Source organism: Orycteropus afer, unplaced genomic scaffold, assembly GCF_000298275.1.
Source record: "Orycteropus afer afer isolate SDZICR_OR568_19922 unplaced genomic scaffold, OryAfe1.0 scaffold00097, whole genome shotgun sequence".
Lineage (NCBI taxonomy): Eukaryota > Metazoa > Chordata > Mammalia > Tubulidentata > Orycteropodidae > Orycteropus > Orycteropus afer.
The window spans coordinates 5,053,153-5,070,521 of NW_006921684.1; positions in this window are offsets into that span (position 1 = coordinate 5,053,153).

The window sequence follows — 17,369 nt, forward strand, 5'->3', positions numbered from 1 at the left end:
TGATAAAATTCTTCAATTTCCTCATCTTTGGCTTTGGTGGTTGGTGCATAAATTTGAATAATAGTCGTATTAATGGGTCTTCCTTGCAGATGTATGGATATTATCCTATCACTGACAGCGTTGTACTTCAGGACAGATCTTGAAACATCCTTTGTGATGATGAATGTCACCCCATTCCTCTTCAAACTGTCATTCCTGGCATAGTAGATCACATGATTGTCTAATTCAAAATGGCCAAAAGCAGTCCATTATAGCTCACTGATGCTGAGGATATCAATCTTTATGCGTTCCATTTCATTTTTGACAACTTCCAATTTTCTTAGATTCATACTTCATACAGTCCGTGTTCTGATGATTAATGGATGTCTCCAGCTGTTTCTCTTCAATTTGAGTGGTGCCACATCAGCAAATGGCATTCTCGAAAACTTTACTTTATCCATAAGAGTAAGGCTGGGTTTACTCAGATGATGCAGCTCTTTCCCAGTCCTATTTTGAGAGCCTTCTAACCTAACCGGACAATTCATAAAGTTGCACGGTAATGTATCAAACAGTGTTTCTTTGCTACTCATAAGGTTTTCCCTGGCCAATTATTTGAGAAGTGGACGGCCTCTTCCTTCTTCCTAGTCTGTCTCAGTCTGTAAGCTGGGATGATACCTGTGCACCATGTGCATCCCGCTGGGTTAGAGACACCAGTGGATCAGCCTCAAAACTCACATCAACACATCACCATGGTAGGACAAACCAACAGACAAGTTTGCCTCCCTGTTGCAAACCTCTCATACCACCCTTACCTGGGTCCCTGCGGCTGACTCCTCCTCTGTCCAGATTCCTTGGCCTTTTAATCCCCTTTCACCCGCTCTCCCTCACTACTGCTTTGGGCGTGGCTGAGTTCCTCTCCTCTCCTGGATCCCTGAGGCTGACTGCTCCTCTGCCCGGGTTGCTGGCTCTCCCACCTTGCTGCTTTGGGTGTTCCTGAGTTCCATCTTCTCACCTAGATCCCTGCAGCTGACTGCTCCTCTGACTGAGTTCCTGGCTTTTTTTTCCCCTTTCTCCCACTCTCCCGTCCTGCTGCTTTGGGCATGCCTGATTTCCCTCTCCGCACCTGGATCCCTGCAGCTGACTGCTCCTCTGTCTGGGTTCCAGGTTTTTAATCTCCTTTTTCCTGCTCTTCCTCACTGCTGCTTTGGGCGTGGCTGAGTTCCTCTCCTCAGCTGGATCCCTGTGGCTGACTGCTCCTCTGTTCGAGTTCCCGGCTTTTTTATCCTTTTTCTCCTGCTATCCTGCCCTGCTGCTTTGGGTGTGCCTGATTTCCCTCTCCTTACCTGGATCCCTGTGGTTGACTAGCAGTGAGTTTGGTTTTGGTTTTTTGGGGGCATAGGTATCGTGTGTGTGTGTGTGTGTGTGAGTGTGAGACTTCTTTTCTAGTCCAAATCTTTCTAGAGTCTCTCTCTCTCTCTCTCTTTTTCCATTAAATCTTTGCATGCTTTAGCTCTCAAGGTCTAAGCTTTCCTGAAGAAGGAGTGTTTGATTCAAAATGGAATCTCGTCAGTAGTCCCCACACTAATTCCCTCTAGCATCTCAGGGCCTGAAAAACTAGGTGCAGCAGTTGGAATTAGGGATTCTGGTGCTCTGAACAGCTCGCTGAGTCAGAATGCACCAAACTCAGGGGAGTAGGATTACAAAGGAGCAGGGGGGAAAATAACAAGAACAAGAGATCTACTTTGCAGAGTGCTGACCGGCAGGTGAGAAAGGCCATCAGAGACCTCCCTGGGTTAAGGAAGAAGACACACCACACCAGTATACCAGCAATCACCCCAAGGATCTACCTTCAGCACCAGTTTTTATCAGTAACTTGGGTCAGCTGGGTGCTAGCAGGCACTTCCAGTGCTGCTGCAACCCACGCAGAGAGACCACTGGTGCTACAAGAGGGGGGGCCCTGGGAGGAGCTCCCGCAACAGATTACTGAATGGGGTTGGACCAGCTTTTTGGCATGGTGGGACCCACACTTGACTTTGTTGGTAATCTTGGGTCCACTGGATACAAATGGGCATTTCTCTGACTCCAGTGCCACTGAAACCCAGGCAGAGAAGTTGGCACTGCAAGTGGGGGGTCCCTGAGAGGAACTCCCATGGCAGATCGCAGAGTGGACCAGTTGTCTTGGGTCAGCTTTTTGGCAGGCAGGGGCCTACGGAGTGGGTATTTTTGTGTATGTCTGAACCTGGCAGAAAGTGGTGACCCCTAACAACTGAAGTCTTTGCTGAACTTGAGCTGCAGGCCTGTGAATAACAGTACAATGTCATCATTAGCAGCCTGCTCAAAGCCCTAGAAATTGCCCCTAGCAACTTGGAGCTCCCCTTCCTTCTCTCTTCTCCTCCCAACTTCTCCACCTATACACTCACCCATCCAATAGAAAAATCACATTCAGCCACCATAATACCTGCTGGCTCAAATTCTAAACCCTCTTCATGACAGAGACCTACATCCACATTCCACACAGCGATTCCATCATCACAAAGAAAAGTGCAGAGAAACCCAGCACACCTGAATTAATAACCAAAAAAATAAAATACACCCACTTCATCTTTTCAAAAAAATAAAACAAAAGACAAAACAAATTAATACATACCCAACAGTTAAAGACAACCTCAAAATGTCTAGGAAACAACAGACAACCTCATATCAAAAAAGAAAAACAAAATAAGAACAGAGCAAGGCATTAGAAGCAAAACCCCAAACAAAGGTCTCCTTAAACATGGAGGAGGAGGAGGCAATAGAATTATCTGAGAAGAAATTTAGAAGATATGTTTATAGAGCTTTACAAGAGCTTAAGGAAACCCCAAACAGAAGCACGGAGAACACAGACAGTTTCCTGGAAGAATTCAGGAAAATCATACAAGAACAAAATAACAAGATTAATGCACAATCAGAACTCATACAAAAACAGCAGTTAAAAATCTAGAAGATGAATACCAAAATTACAGAATTACACAACACAGTAGAAGCACAAAAGAGTAGGTTAGAACTGACTGAAGAATACATATTCCAAGTAGAAAACAAATCCCTGGACACCAGCCTGTATGAAGAAAAATCAGAACAAAGACTTAAGAGAAATGAAGAGAACCTAAGAGTTATATGGGACAACATGAAAAGAAATAACATATGCCTCATTGGAATTCCAGAACAAGAAGAGGCAAAAAATTTCCCTCATATCATGAAGGAAGAAGAGATATTTGTCCAAGAAACTCATAGAACCCCACACAAGATAGATCCCAAGAGAAAAACACTGAGACACATTATAATCAAATGCTCCAAAACCAAAGACAAAGAAAGAATTTTGAGAGCTGTCCAGGAAAAAAGAAATCAAACAGTTAGGCTGAGCTCTGATTACTCAGCAGAAACCATGCAGGCAAGAAGGCAATGGGACAGCGTATATAAAACATTGAAGGAAAAGAACTTCCAACCAAGAATCCTATAACCAGCCAAGTTATCCATCAAATATGAGGGCAAAATCAAGGCAGTCCCAGACAAACAGAAATTAAGGGATTTTGTGAAAACAAGACTAACCCTACAAGAAATGTTTAAGGCAGTCCTTCCAATAGAGAACCCACAACAAAGATCAACAAAATCAGGATACATGACATCAACACTAAAACCAAATCAGAAATAGAAACTCCAAATAAGACCATAAAACATTGTACACTAAAAATCAAGGAATCCAATTAGCACATGACAATAGCAACTAACTTATTAGTGGGAATAAAACTTCTAGGTACAAACTTCCAAATGGAGAGGAAAACAGGACAGTCTTCATAGACATAGACTATACTGTTCTAAATAGACATAGAATGTACTGTTCTAAAAATGTAGAGACAAGAATGTACTCCAAGGTAACCACAGAGCAAATTAACAATCCCCCTAAGAAAATCCAGAAGGAAGGAAAACATATAGGTTCAATAAGCACAAAACCAACAATAAAGAAGAAAAGAGAGGAAGCATTTGGTAGAAAATCAAACTCAGCACAGAAAAGTACATGGACCAAAAACACTAACAACATGACAAAAAAGCACAATAGAATGACAGCGATCAATTCATATCTATCACTAATTACACTCAATGTGAATGGACTAAATGCACCAATTAAGAGAAAGAGAGTGGCAGACCGGATAAGAAAAGAAGACCCATTGATATGCTGCCTATAAGAGACCCACCTTAGACACAAAAATAAAAACAAATTAAGAGTTAAGGGGTGGAAAAAATATACCAGGCCAATGGTAGTCAAAAAAGAGCAGGAGTGGCAATATTAATTTCTGATAAAATAGACATTAAGGTGAAAAATATCATAAGAGACCAAGAAGGACATTATATGATGCTGAAAGGGTCAATTGACAAAGAAGATGTTACAATAATAAATATTTATGCACCCAATGAAAGTGCTCCAAAATACATGAAGCAAATATTAATTGAATTAAAAGGGACAATAGACAACTCTACAATAGTAGTAGGAGACTTTAACACACCACTTTTAAAGAGGGACAGGTAAACTAGAAAAAAGCTCAAAAACGATACAGAACTCAACAATACAATCAACCAACTTGACCTCATAGACATATGCAGAGTATTCCCCCAACAAAAGCACAATTCACATTCTTCTCCAGTGCACATGGATCCTTCCCCAGGATAGGCCATATGTTAGGACATAAAACAAGCCTCAATAAATTCAAGAGCATTGAAATACTACAAAGCATCTTCTCAGACCACAATGCTATAAAATTAGAAATTAATAATAGGAAGATCAAAGAAAAAACATCAAACATATGGAAGCTGAACAATTCACTGTTTGAAAACTGCTGGGTAATAGAACAAAGAAAAACTGAAATAAAAAAATTCCTAAAAACAAATGAGAATGAAGATACATCATACCAAAACCTATGGGACACAGCAGAAGCAGTACTCAGAGGACAGTTTATAGCAATAAATGCATACATCAAAAATGAGGAAATAAACAAAATCAACACTCTAACTCATCAACTCCAACAACTAGAAAAAGAACAACAAAAGAATTATACAGTATCTAGAAGTAAGGAAATAATAAAGATCAGAGCAGAAATAAATGAAACAGAAAATAAAAAAGCCATACAGAAAATCAACAAAACAAAAAGCTGGTTCTTTGAAAAGATTAATAAAATTGACAAACCATTGGCAAATCTAACAAAAGAAAAGAAAGAGAAGATCCAAATCACAAGAATTATAAATGAAAAGGGTGTCTTCACAACAGAACCAATTGAAATAAAAAAGATACTGACAGAATATTATGAAATACTGTACTCCAACAGATTTGAGAACATAGAAGAGGTGGACAAGTTTCTAAAATCACACGACCTACCTAACCTATCCCACTCAGAGATAGAATACTTGAACAGACCTATAACAAAAGAAGAAATTGAAGAGGTCATAAAAAAAAAAAAAACTTCTCACAAAGAAAACCCCTGGCCTGATGGCTTCACTGGGGAATTTTACCAAAAATTCAGAGAAGAGTTGACACTTATGCTATTCAAGCTATTCCAGATCATAGGAAAAAATGGAATACTCCCAAACTCATTTAATGAAGCAAGCATAACACTAATACCAAAACCAGGGAAAGACACCACTAAAAAGGAAAACTACAGATTAATATCCCTCATGAACATAGATGTAAAAATCCTTAACAAAATCCTAGCTAACAGAATTCAACAACATATCAAAAAATTAATACACCCTGACCAAGTGGGATTCATACCAGGTTTACAAGGGTGATTCAACATCAGAAAAACAATCAGTACAAGCCACCACATAAAAAAAAAAAAAAAGAACCAAATGATAATATCAATCAATGCAGAAAAGGCATTTGATAAAATCCAACACCACCCATTTCTGTTCAGAACTCTCAGAAAAATAGGGATAGAAGGGAAATTCCTCAACATAATAAAGGGCATAAATGCAAATCCAATGGAGAGCTCTGGTAGCATAGTGCCTAAGGCACTTGGCTGCTAACCAGAAGACTGGAGGTTCAAACCCACCAGACACTCCTGGGAAGGAAGGTTGGGCAATCTACTTCCATAGTGATACTGCGTTGGCAACCCAAGGAGGGGTCGCTATGAGTCGGGTCCGACTCGATGGCACATAACAACAACAACAATGCAAATCCAATGACCAACATCATAATTAATGGAGAAAGACTCAAGGTATTCCCCTTATGAATGGGAACCAGACAGGGAGGCCTTCTATCACCACTTCTATTTAACATTGCTTTGGAAATCCTGGCCAGGGCAATAAGAAAAGAAAGAGAAATAAAAGGCAAAGAGGAACTAAAACTAATTCTATTTGCAGATGATATGATCCTGTACATAGAAAACCCAAGGGACTCAATAAAAAAACTACTGGAACTAATATAGGGGTTCAGCAAAGTGGCAGGATACAAGGTTAGCATACAAAAATCCATGGGATTCCTCTACACCCACAAAGAGTCCCTTGATAAAGAAATAAGGGGAAAAATACCATTTACAATAGCTACAAAAAGGTAAACTATCTAAGAATAAACCTCACTAGAGACACAAAAAATCTATACAAAGAAAACTATGAAACACTACCACAAGAGACAACAAGGGCACTACATAAATGGAAGAACCTGCCTTGTTCATGATGTTTTTGTTGTTGTTATGTGCACTTGAGTTGGCCCTGACTCATAGTGACCCTTCCTTGGGTTTCTGAGGCAGTATCCCTATGGAAGTAGATAGCCCAACCTTTCTTCCGAGGAGGGCCTGGTGGGTTTGAACCACCAGCCTTCTGGTTAGCAGTCAAGTGCCTTAGGCACTATGCTACCAGAGCTCCTTGTTCATGGATAGGTGGACTGAATAGTGTAAGAATGTCAATAGTACCTAAAGCAATCTACACATTTAATTCAATATCGATCCAGATTTCAATAAATTTTTTTAAGGACATGGAAAAACCAATTACTAACTTCATGTGGAAAGGAAAGAGACTTTGGATAAGCAGAACACTTTTGAAGAAGAACAAAGTGGGAGGTCTCACGCTCCCGGATCTTAAGAACTATTATACAGCCACAGTAGTCAAAATAGCATGGTATTTGTACAATGATAGATAGACCAATGGAACAGAATCAAAAGTCCAGATATAGACCCATCCATCTATGGACAGCTGATCTTTGACAAAGATCCTAAACCCATTAAATGGGGAAGAGAGACTCTTTAACAAATGGGGCTGGCAAAACTGGATATCCACTGCAGAAAAATGAAACAAGACCCATACCTCACTCCATACACAACTCAAGCTGGATCAAAGACTTAAATATAAAACCCAAAACTATAAAATTCATCAAAGATAAAATAGGGGCAAATCTGGGGGCCCTAATTTACAGCAAAAATAGACTATCAAGCATAACACAGAATGTACAGGAGGTAGAAGAGAAGCTAGATGGCTGAGACCTTTTGAAAGTTAAATTCTTATGCTCATCAAAAGACTTCATCCAAAAGGTAAAAAGAGAACCTACAGATTGGGAGAAAATTTTTGCCTATGACATATCTGATAAAGGACTTATCTCAAAAATCTATAGAAAACTTCAACACCTCAACACCAAAAAGACCAATAACTCAATTCACAAATGGGCAAAAGACTTGAACAGACACTTCACCAAAGATGATATATTGGCGGCCAACAAACACATGAGAAATTTCTCATGATCATTAGTCATTAGAGAGATGCAAATCAAAACAATGATGAGATATCATCTCACTCCAGCAATAATAGCAAAGTTCAACAGATCAGAAAATAGCAAATGCTGGTGAGGTTGCAGAGAGATTGGAACTCTTGTGCACTACTGGTGGGATTGTAAAATGGTATAAGCATTATGGTATACGATATGGCATTTCCTTAAAAAACTGAAAATAGAAATTCCATTTGACCCAGTAATTCCATTACTAGGAATATATCCTAAAGAGGTGAGAGGCAGAGCACAAACAGACATATGTACACCTATGTTCATTGCAGCACAATTCACTATAGCAAAGAGATGGAAACAACCTAAATGCCCATCAATAGATGAGTGGATAACCAAGTTATGGTACATGCACACAATGGAATACTATGCTACATTAAAGAACAATGAGGGATACACAAATCATCTCATCTCACAACGTGGATGAGCCTGGAGGACATTATGCTGAGTGAAATAAGTCAATCTCAGAAAGACAAGTACTGTATGATCCCATTACTGTAAAAACACAAAGAAGGGTTTGCTTGGGAAATGGAACCCACTTTGTAGGTTACCAGGGTGGGGAGGGAAGGGGAGGAATTAATTTTAGGCTAGTTGGGGCCCACATGCTGATGTGGGTAAGGGAAGGGATGTATGGAAAGAGTCTGTGACCACCATGATAACATTAGGAAATGGGAGGACACTGAATTGTGCACATAAGAGATAGACAACAGATGCTAATACCAACCAATGTGTCCACAATACTGCATTACTATTAACACCAAATACCAGGCTACAGATAAATACATAAACACCTGAAAGGATCAGATGGGGGTCAGTTAATAGAAGTATACTCTGGACCAGGGATAGATTCAGTGCAGGCTAATCTTGCACAGATACCACTGATACAAAATACCTGCAATCCTTACAGAAACAATAGAAGACAGACACAGAGGAATCCCTCACAGACATCCTGACACTATGAGAGAGAGATCAAATAGATCTACTGTCTCAGGACCATAGTACTGGGGGACACAAAACTCAACTGGCACAACAAAATACATAAAAGCCTTGTTCCACATCCTACATTGGTGAGTAGCAACCAGGGTCTTAAAAGCTTTTGAGTGGCCATCTAAGATGCACCTAATGGTCTCCTAGCATTGGAAATGAAGAAGAGTGCAAAAAAACAAGGGCATTTGGAAGCAATCAGCCCTAGGACATAATGGCCCCCGAGACCAGACAAACTAGATTGTGCCCGGCTACCAATGCCAACCACTCAGAAAAGGATCAAATCTGGAGATCCTGAATAGAGTGGGAGGGAAAACGTGGAACAAAATCCCAGAACTCAATAATGACCAGAATTACTGGTCAGTGGAGTCTGGTGAGACCCCCAATACTATGGCCCCAGAATACATTCTGTGCCTGAAATAAAACTCACTCCCAGGAGCTGGCTCTCAGCCCAACAGTTAACAAGTTGTACATGTAGACCACTCAACCCAGGATGACGCACCCACATACTCTATGGTAATACATCCCTTAGAGCAATAGACCATGGGACACCAGAGGACCAACATTCACACTGAGGAAATGCAGGACAAACAGGAGTGCATATCTATGAGGGGCATGGGGCAGATGGCAGGGAGGTTACAGGGCAGGAAGGGGAGGAGATTGGGTTAGGGTTGGACATGGTAAATGGGAAGTGAAACTAAATGTAAACGTAACATTGAATGTAAAACAAACTCTTAAAAAAAAAAAAAGGATAAAACGAAAAGGAGAGTTCCATAAAAGACCAGTGAGAATATGACAAGCAAGCAATGCAGTAGCTGTAATTAATGTTCGTGAAGAGATATAGAATTCATTTTTAAACTAATCTAGTTTTTATTCTTTATGTGTCTTTGTGAGGGAAATTCATCAGGATGAAATTAGGAAAATATTTTTGAGATGCACTCTCAGGCACAATATTGTTTTTCTGTGAAGAGGCTTTTTATCATAGAACTAGATGAGTCATAAACAGAAAACAATAAATAGGTCACCGTCTATTCTCTTGCTGGGCTGATATGCTACAAAATACCCTGCAATGTTTTTCATTCAGTCAAATCATCATTATGTTAATTCTCATCTTTCATTCATCTGCATTGTTTCTAAGACTTTCATTTTATGTATGTAATTTAGAAGTCTCTGAACTGCTACAATTTTATCCAAGCTGTTTAGACCCTTGGTGATGAAGTTTGTGTATGTGTATGTTTCTATCTGATTCATGCCATTCAAAATGCCCTTGGCCATCAGCATTATTTTGTCTGTCTCTCTCCTTTATAACACTTTACTTTTTTAGCTCTCAATTTCTACTCTGCTCAGCCTCTTCCACTTTAAATCTTTTTAAAGAAGTGCTTATTCTCTTCCTCATCTACAGTGCCTATCTTGATTCCTTTTATTGTCCTACTCCCTGCTCTAACCAACAAAAGGATTCTCAGAACAATGTTCTCAGTTCTCAGGCATTCACTGTTATTACTCACAAGGCTCCCATGCTTTAAATTAATGAAGTGGCTGGTCCCAGGCAGGTTACTCGCATTTTTCCCAGTTCAGGGTTTAGGTCTACCTCTTGTAGCATGCCTTGACCCCCTTGCCTAGCAGAAACCTTGTTGAGTCCTGAAGCTCATACTTTTCTGACTCCCCAGAGTTCCTCCTGTGGGGCATCACCCCATGTGTCCTCCCAGGAAGAACCTCAGGCTCTATATCCTCAAAGGTTATCTTTGTTGGATCCCATTCCCTTAACACCTCATTGCTTGTAGATTGAATCTGACAAACCTACTTACTTCTAAGGCTTTAGTAATTGATGATGATTTACTTATGCATCCTTAACATTTTAATAGTGAGTGGTGGCACTGTGATAGGCCACCCAGGAAAAGCAAGGGGTGAGCAGAGTCCTTTTGGCACCCAGAAAAATAAGCCATGTAATCGCCACTGTGATTAGAGAAGGAGCTCTGGTGGTACTGTGGTTAAAGCTTTGGGCTGCTAACCAAAAGGTCAGGGGTTTGAACTCAACAGCTGATCTGCAGAAGAAAGATGAGGCAGTCTGCTTCCATAAAGATTTACATCCTTGGAAACCCTATGGGGCAGTTTTACTTTGTTCTCTAAGGTTACTGAGTCAGAATCGACTCCATGGCAGTGGGTTTGCTTTGGTTTGGTGGTTGGAGATTATCATAATGAAACACATTTCTCAGAGAGATGAGCTCTGATGAGAATATAGTAATCACAGCCTTGCCTCATGCAAACTGAGACAAGGAACTGTTCAGCTGTAGCTGTGTAGTATGGGCACCAGAAGATGGCTTCCTCTCCCCTGAGAGATTCAAGCAGGAATGTAAAGCACTGGAGTGTTAATGTTCAGAAAAGTAGGAAGAACTTCCCTCAATGCCTCAGAGATTAAAACCTCTGAACTTCCTGTTCACAGAGAAGAGAAGAAGAAGCCAAAGGTCATTGAAGAGCTTGTTAGACCTGGGCCTCCATTCACCAGCCTCTGAACTGAGAGGGAGTTTTGCAGCCCCCTTGGCTTCTAGAGGTGACTTATAGTAGAAGAAAGAAGCTATTTCCTGAAAGCCATGAGGAGAGGCCACAAGCAGCATCTAGATGACACATCTCCTTTGGTATATGTCCACACTCCTCTGGAGTTTGAAATTTCTGGTGTGAAGAATAGTGATTTAGTTTGATATCATGGGGATTCCTTTTACACAAACTTCTTAGTTTCAATGCATTGTCATTTATTCCAAAGATTTAATTGGATACCCTTTGTTGTCTTTCCTCTAATTTTTTTAAAAAAATTTCTGCCCTCTAGAATCCCCTCTTGCTTTGAAAACAAACTTTTCTGTGTCCTCAACTCTCCATAGATTGATGTTATGTGAAATACTATAAACCAAACTAAACCCACTGCCACCCAGTCTATTCTGACTCAGAGTGACTCTGTAGGACAGAGCTGAACTTCCCCACAGGGTTTCCAAGGCTGTAAATCATTATAGAAGCACACTGCCTCATCTTTCTCCTATGGAGCAGCTGGTAGGCTCAAACTGCTTACCTTTTGGTTTGCAGCACATTCCTTTAACCACAGCACCACCAGAGCTCTGTGAAATACTGTTAAAAAAAAAAAAACTTGAGAGATGGGGAAAAAGAATAAATTGTTGTTTGAAAAGAAAATGTTTTCCTCCATTTCTTTCCCTTACTTTCCCTTAATGGGTCCTCATTAAGCAGTTCTCTGTAAGGAAACTGCTTCCCTTGTACCCTCTAGCACAGAAGTAACCCATCCACCCATATACCAGGGCCCAAAAGACTCAACAAAATGTTGGTATTCTCTTACCAGCCCATGCCACTTCCAAACCATTTATTTCTCCAGGCCCTGTGCAAAAAAAGTTATCTCCCTTCAAGTTCTTGCTGGTAGATTTTTAACACCTGTTACCTTTCAACATCACTTTTAATTTCCTGCTATCAATCCCTCACATTAATGGAAGGCTTTGGTATCCAATTTAATTCCACTATTCCTATGGTTGACCTCAGTATCTGGTTCATCCTTAACTACAGAGTTTTCTCATCTCCTTGAGTCAAGGATTCTACTCTACCTCTCCTCAGCAGTCCAATCTGTATATTAGACCTGGCCTTCCCATGAAGCCCTCAAACTGAATTCCTTATTTTTCCTTCATCTATTTTCCCCAAAACCATGGAAGCCATGCTCTGTTTTCAAGTCCTAAATAAAAGCACCTAGTGAAAAAGGAGACTTATCCAAAGAGTCTAAAATAGGTGGAAAGGACAGAGAAAGAATGGAGGGAAGAAGGATTTTCCTTGAAAATTTTTGCCAAGTGAAATGGAGTTATCCTCTATTCAATCTTCTACTGCCCAATCAATCCTCCTTACTCCCTCCAGAGTAATAGTTCCAAAACACTGCTCCAATGTTTTTTATTTCCCCCACACAAAATACTTTAGTCTTAAGTCCTTACCAAGACATACCAGAAGCTTCATCATCAAGCCTCTTCTTATGCTGTTAACATCCAGTCTCTGTATATATGCTGCCTATTGAATGAAGGACATATAAATCCCCTAACTAAACTGTGCTCTCCCAGACTTCATTCCTTTGCATGTTGATCCCTGTACCTGGCAACATTAATGTTTTTATACATTTGTTAATGTAAGAAACTCTTCCTTATCCTTCATAAACTAAGGCAAAATGTTCTTTATTAGACAAGTCTTTCCTGAACCCTGCTCCCACCATCCCAAGAAGAGATGAACACTCCCACTAGATGTTACCATTTGTGGCATAGTTCCTACTCCTTTATACTGTAATTACTTGTTTGTCTTTGGGTCTGTCTCTCTCCTATATTCTGAGTCTCTTGAGATATAGATCTGTATGGTATTCAATCTCCAGCACCTCAAACAGTAAACAATATAGTTGTTATTGTTAGATGTCATTGTTGTTGTTGTTGTTAAGTGCTGTTGAGTCAGACCCGACTCATAGCGACCCCTCCGTGGGTTTCCAAGGCAGTATCACTATGGAAGTAGATTACCCAACCTTCCTTCCGAGGAGTGGCTGATGGGTTTGAACCACCAGCCTTCTGGTTAGCAGTCAAGTGCCTTAGGCACTACGCTACCAGATGCCATTGAGTCAGCTTCAATTCATAGCAACCCTATGTAAAACAGAACAAAACACTGCCTGGTCCTGTGCCATCCTCACAATCCTTGTTATACTTGAGCCCATCGTTGCAGCCCCTGTGTCAATCCATCTTGTTGAGGGTCTTCCCCTTTTTCACTGATCCTCCACTATATCAACCAAGATATCCTTCTTCAGTAAAAGATCCCTTTTGACCACATGACCAAAGTAAGACAAAGTATGAGCAATCTTGCTTCTAAGGAGCATTCTGGCTGCACTTCTTCCAGGAAAGATTTGTTAGTTCTTCTGGCAGTCCATGATATTTTCAGTATTCTTCGCCAACACCACATCTCAAAAGCATCTGTTCTTTTTCAGTCTTATTTATTCATTGTTCAGTTTTCACACATAAGAAGCAATTGGAAATACCACGGCTTGGGTCAGGCACACTTCAGTCTTCAAAGCGACATTTTTGCTCTTCAACACTTTAAAGAGGTCATTTGCAATGGATATGCCCAGTACAACACAATGTTTGATTTCTTGACTGCTGCTTCCATTGGTGTTAATTGTGGAATCAAGTAGTATGAAATGTTTGACAACTTTAATCTATTCTCCATTCATCATGATACTGCTTATTTATTGTTCCAGTTGTGAGAATTTTCATTTTCTTTTTGTTGAGGCATAATCCATAGTGAAGATTACAGCCTTTAATCTTCATCAGTAAGTGCTTCAAGTCATCTTCACTTTCAGCAAACAAGGCTGTGTCATCTGCATATCACATATGACATAGCAGGTTCTCAAAATATTTGAGTGAATATAAACTCACTTATTTAAGCCTACTTAGAGCAAGCTGACCACCAACATGTCTGAGAGACGCAGAAACTCCTGGACGATTTAGAGAAGTTGTTCTGGACTCTCTTGTTTGTTCCTTCATACTCTGGTGTGTCTGGCTTCATCTCTCATCTCTCACTCTGCATTATCCCTGTGGACAAGACAACAGAAGCATATGTCCAGGCTGTTTAGGGCAGCAGTTCTAATCCTATGTGTCTCAAAAGTATTGAGTCATAAAAAAAAAAAAAAAAAAAAAGAGGAAGGGGATGGGAAAAAAGAAAAAAAAAAAAAAAAAAAAAAAAAAAAAAAAAAAAAAAAAGAGGAAGGGGTGAAGTTACAGTAAACTTGCTGGGAATACAAAATTAATACCACAGGTGACAATACATATAAATCTTTTTTTTTTTTTTTTAATTGTGATTTGGGTGGAAGTTTACGGAGCAAATTCACTTTCCATACACCAGCTCACATACACTTTGTCTCACAACATTGACTACAGTTTACCACAATGCAACAGCTCCCCTCCCACTTCTTCCCAATAGTTACTTCTTCCCTGTGTCCTTCCCTCCATGCACTCCTGCCCCCTGAGCTGTCTGTCTCCCTGTGCATACACAGCCCTCCTATTCTCCCATGATTGTTCTCTCCAAAGAGTGTATCTACCTAATGTAAATGTTCAGCTCGTATGCCTGTCTTTTGTTTGGCTAGAAGCCACAGAAGTGGGTTCAATTTCAGACCTGAAGGACAGCTAGGGGCTACAGTCTCAACGGTTCCATCAGGTTCTGTCAGACCAGCAAACCTGCTCTTTTTGTTTATTTATTTGTTTTTTAATGATTTTTAGTTTTTTTCCACATCTTTCTCCCACTCTATCTAGGATCTCCTACATAGACCCCCTCTGAGTGGTTGACAGTGGTAGCCAGGCACCATCTAGTTCTTCTGGTCTCATTGTCATATAGGCTGAGGATTGCATGGTGTACCAGTTGCTTGGACTAATTGTTTCCATTTGTCTTTGGTTTTCTTTGTTCCTCTTTTCTCTGGATGAGGAGAAACCCATTGTTGCATCTACATGGACACTTGCAAGCTTTTAAGATCCCAGATGCTACTTGCCAAAGTAGGATGTTGGACAATGTTTTTGGGTAGTATGGTATGTCAATTGAGCTTGATGTCCCCTGGGACTATGGTCCTCAGTGCACAGGTCCAGCTACTTGCTACCTCTGGGTAGGTGGCTGTGGCCAAAAAGTGACTACAACCTTATCCCTTGTCAGCTCTACTATATACCTGGGAATTCTTACAGAACTACAAATGTAATAACTACACTTGTAGAAACATTGTCTGCCAACCTATACACAGTCATGGGCACACTCCTCCCTGTACAGACATACTTAATAGTTCAGCCTGTCCCCCCACCTATCCACCCATATATCAGTGTTTGCCTTCACTGCCATGAGAGACTGTATGTGTGAAAGGGTTCATCTTTGCTATCTGTGCTTTCCATATGCCTCTCTACAACTTCTTTTCCTCAATGCCACTGTGTTGATCACTCACATTTGATATGTTGTCTTTCTCTTCACCCAGATCAATACTTGCCTCTACCAATCTAAGAGTGTTCCCTCTGCTCCCCTCCCACCCCCGGTAGCCAACAAAGAAAATTTCCTTCCAGATACAAACCTTTCATTGACTTTATACAATAATGGACTAATACAATATTTGTCTTTCTGTGATTGACCTATTTTACTCAGCATAATATCCTCCAAGTTTATTCAAATTATGTGGTGTTTTGTAGATTCTACGTTATTCATTAGGGTTGCATAGTTAGTATTCCATTGTGTGTATGTACCATAGTTTGGTTACACATTTTTCTGTTGATGGGCACCTAGGATGTTTCCATCTTTTGGCTACAGTAAATAGTGCTGTGATGAACATGGGTATGCATATATCTTTTCTTATCCTGGCTCTCACATCTTTAGGATATATAACTAGTAATGGAATGGCTGGGTCCAATGGTATTTTTACTTCCAACTTTTTAAGGAATCACCATACTGCTTTCCACAGTGGTTGTATCATTTGACAGTCCCACCAGCAGTGTATGAGTGTCCCAATCTCTCCACATCCTCACCAGCATTTGTTATTTTCTGTCTTGTTGAACTTTGCTACTAGTGCTGGAGCAAGATGGTATCTCATTGTTGTTTTGATTTGCATCTCTGTAATGGCTAATGATGGTGAGCATTTATTCATATGTTTGCTGGCCACCTGACTATCTTTTTGGATTCATGTCTTCTGTCCATATTTTAATTGGATTATTTGTCTTTTTTGTGGTTGAGGTGTTGGAGTTTTCTATAAATTCTAGAGATAAGTCCCTTCTCAAATATGTCATTGACAAATATTTTTTCCTAATCTGTAGGTTCTCTTTTGACTCTTTTGGAGAAGTCTTTGGAAGCACATAAAAATTTAATTTTGGGAAGGTTCCATTCATCTAGTTTTTCTTCTGCTGTTTGTGTATTTTGGGTTATGCTTGATAGTCTATTTATGCCATATATTAGGGCCCCTAAATTTGCCCTTAGTTTTTCCTTGAAGAAATTGATAGTTTTAGGTCTCACATTTAAGTCTTTGATCCATCTGGAGTTCTTTTTTGTGTATAGTATGAGGTATAGATCTTGTTTCATTTTTCAGCAAATGGATATTCAGTTTTTCCAGCACCATTTATTAAACAAACATTCTCTTCCCCATTTAATAGACTTAGGTCCTTGGTCAAAGATCTTCTGACCATAGGTCAATGGATCTATTTCTGGGTTCTCAATTCTATTCCATTGGTCTATGTGTCTGTCATTGTATCAATACCAGGCAGTATTGACTACTGTGGCTGTATAGTAGGTTTTGAGGTCCAGTAGTGTGAGACCTCCTACTTGGTTCTTCTTCTTCAATAGTGCTTTGCTTATCCAAGGTCTCTTTCCTTTCTATATAAAGTTAGTGATTAGTTTTTCCATAGCCTTAAAGAATGTTGAAGGGATCTGGATTGGGATTGCATTGAATATATAGATGGATTGCTTTGGGTAGAACTGACATTTTCACAATGTTCAACCTTCCTATCCATGAGCATGGGATGTTCGTCCATTTATGTAGATCTCTTATGGTTTCTTGAAGTAGTTTTTTATAGTTTTCTTTGTACAGGTCTTT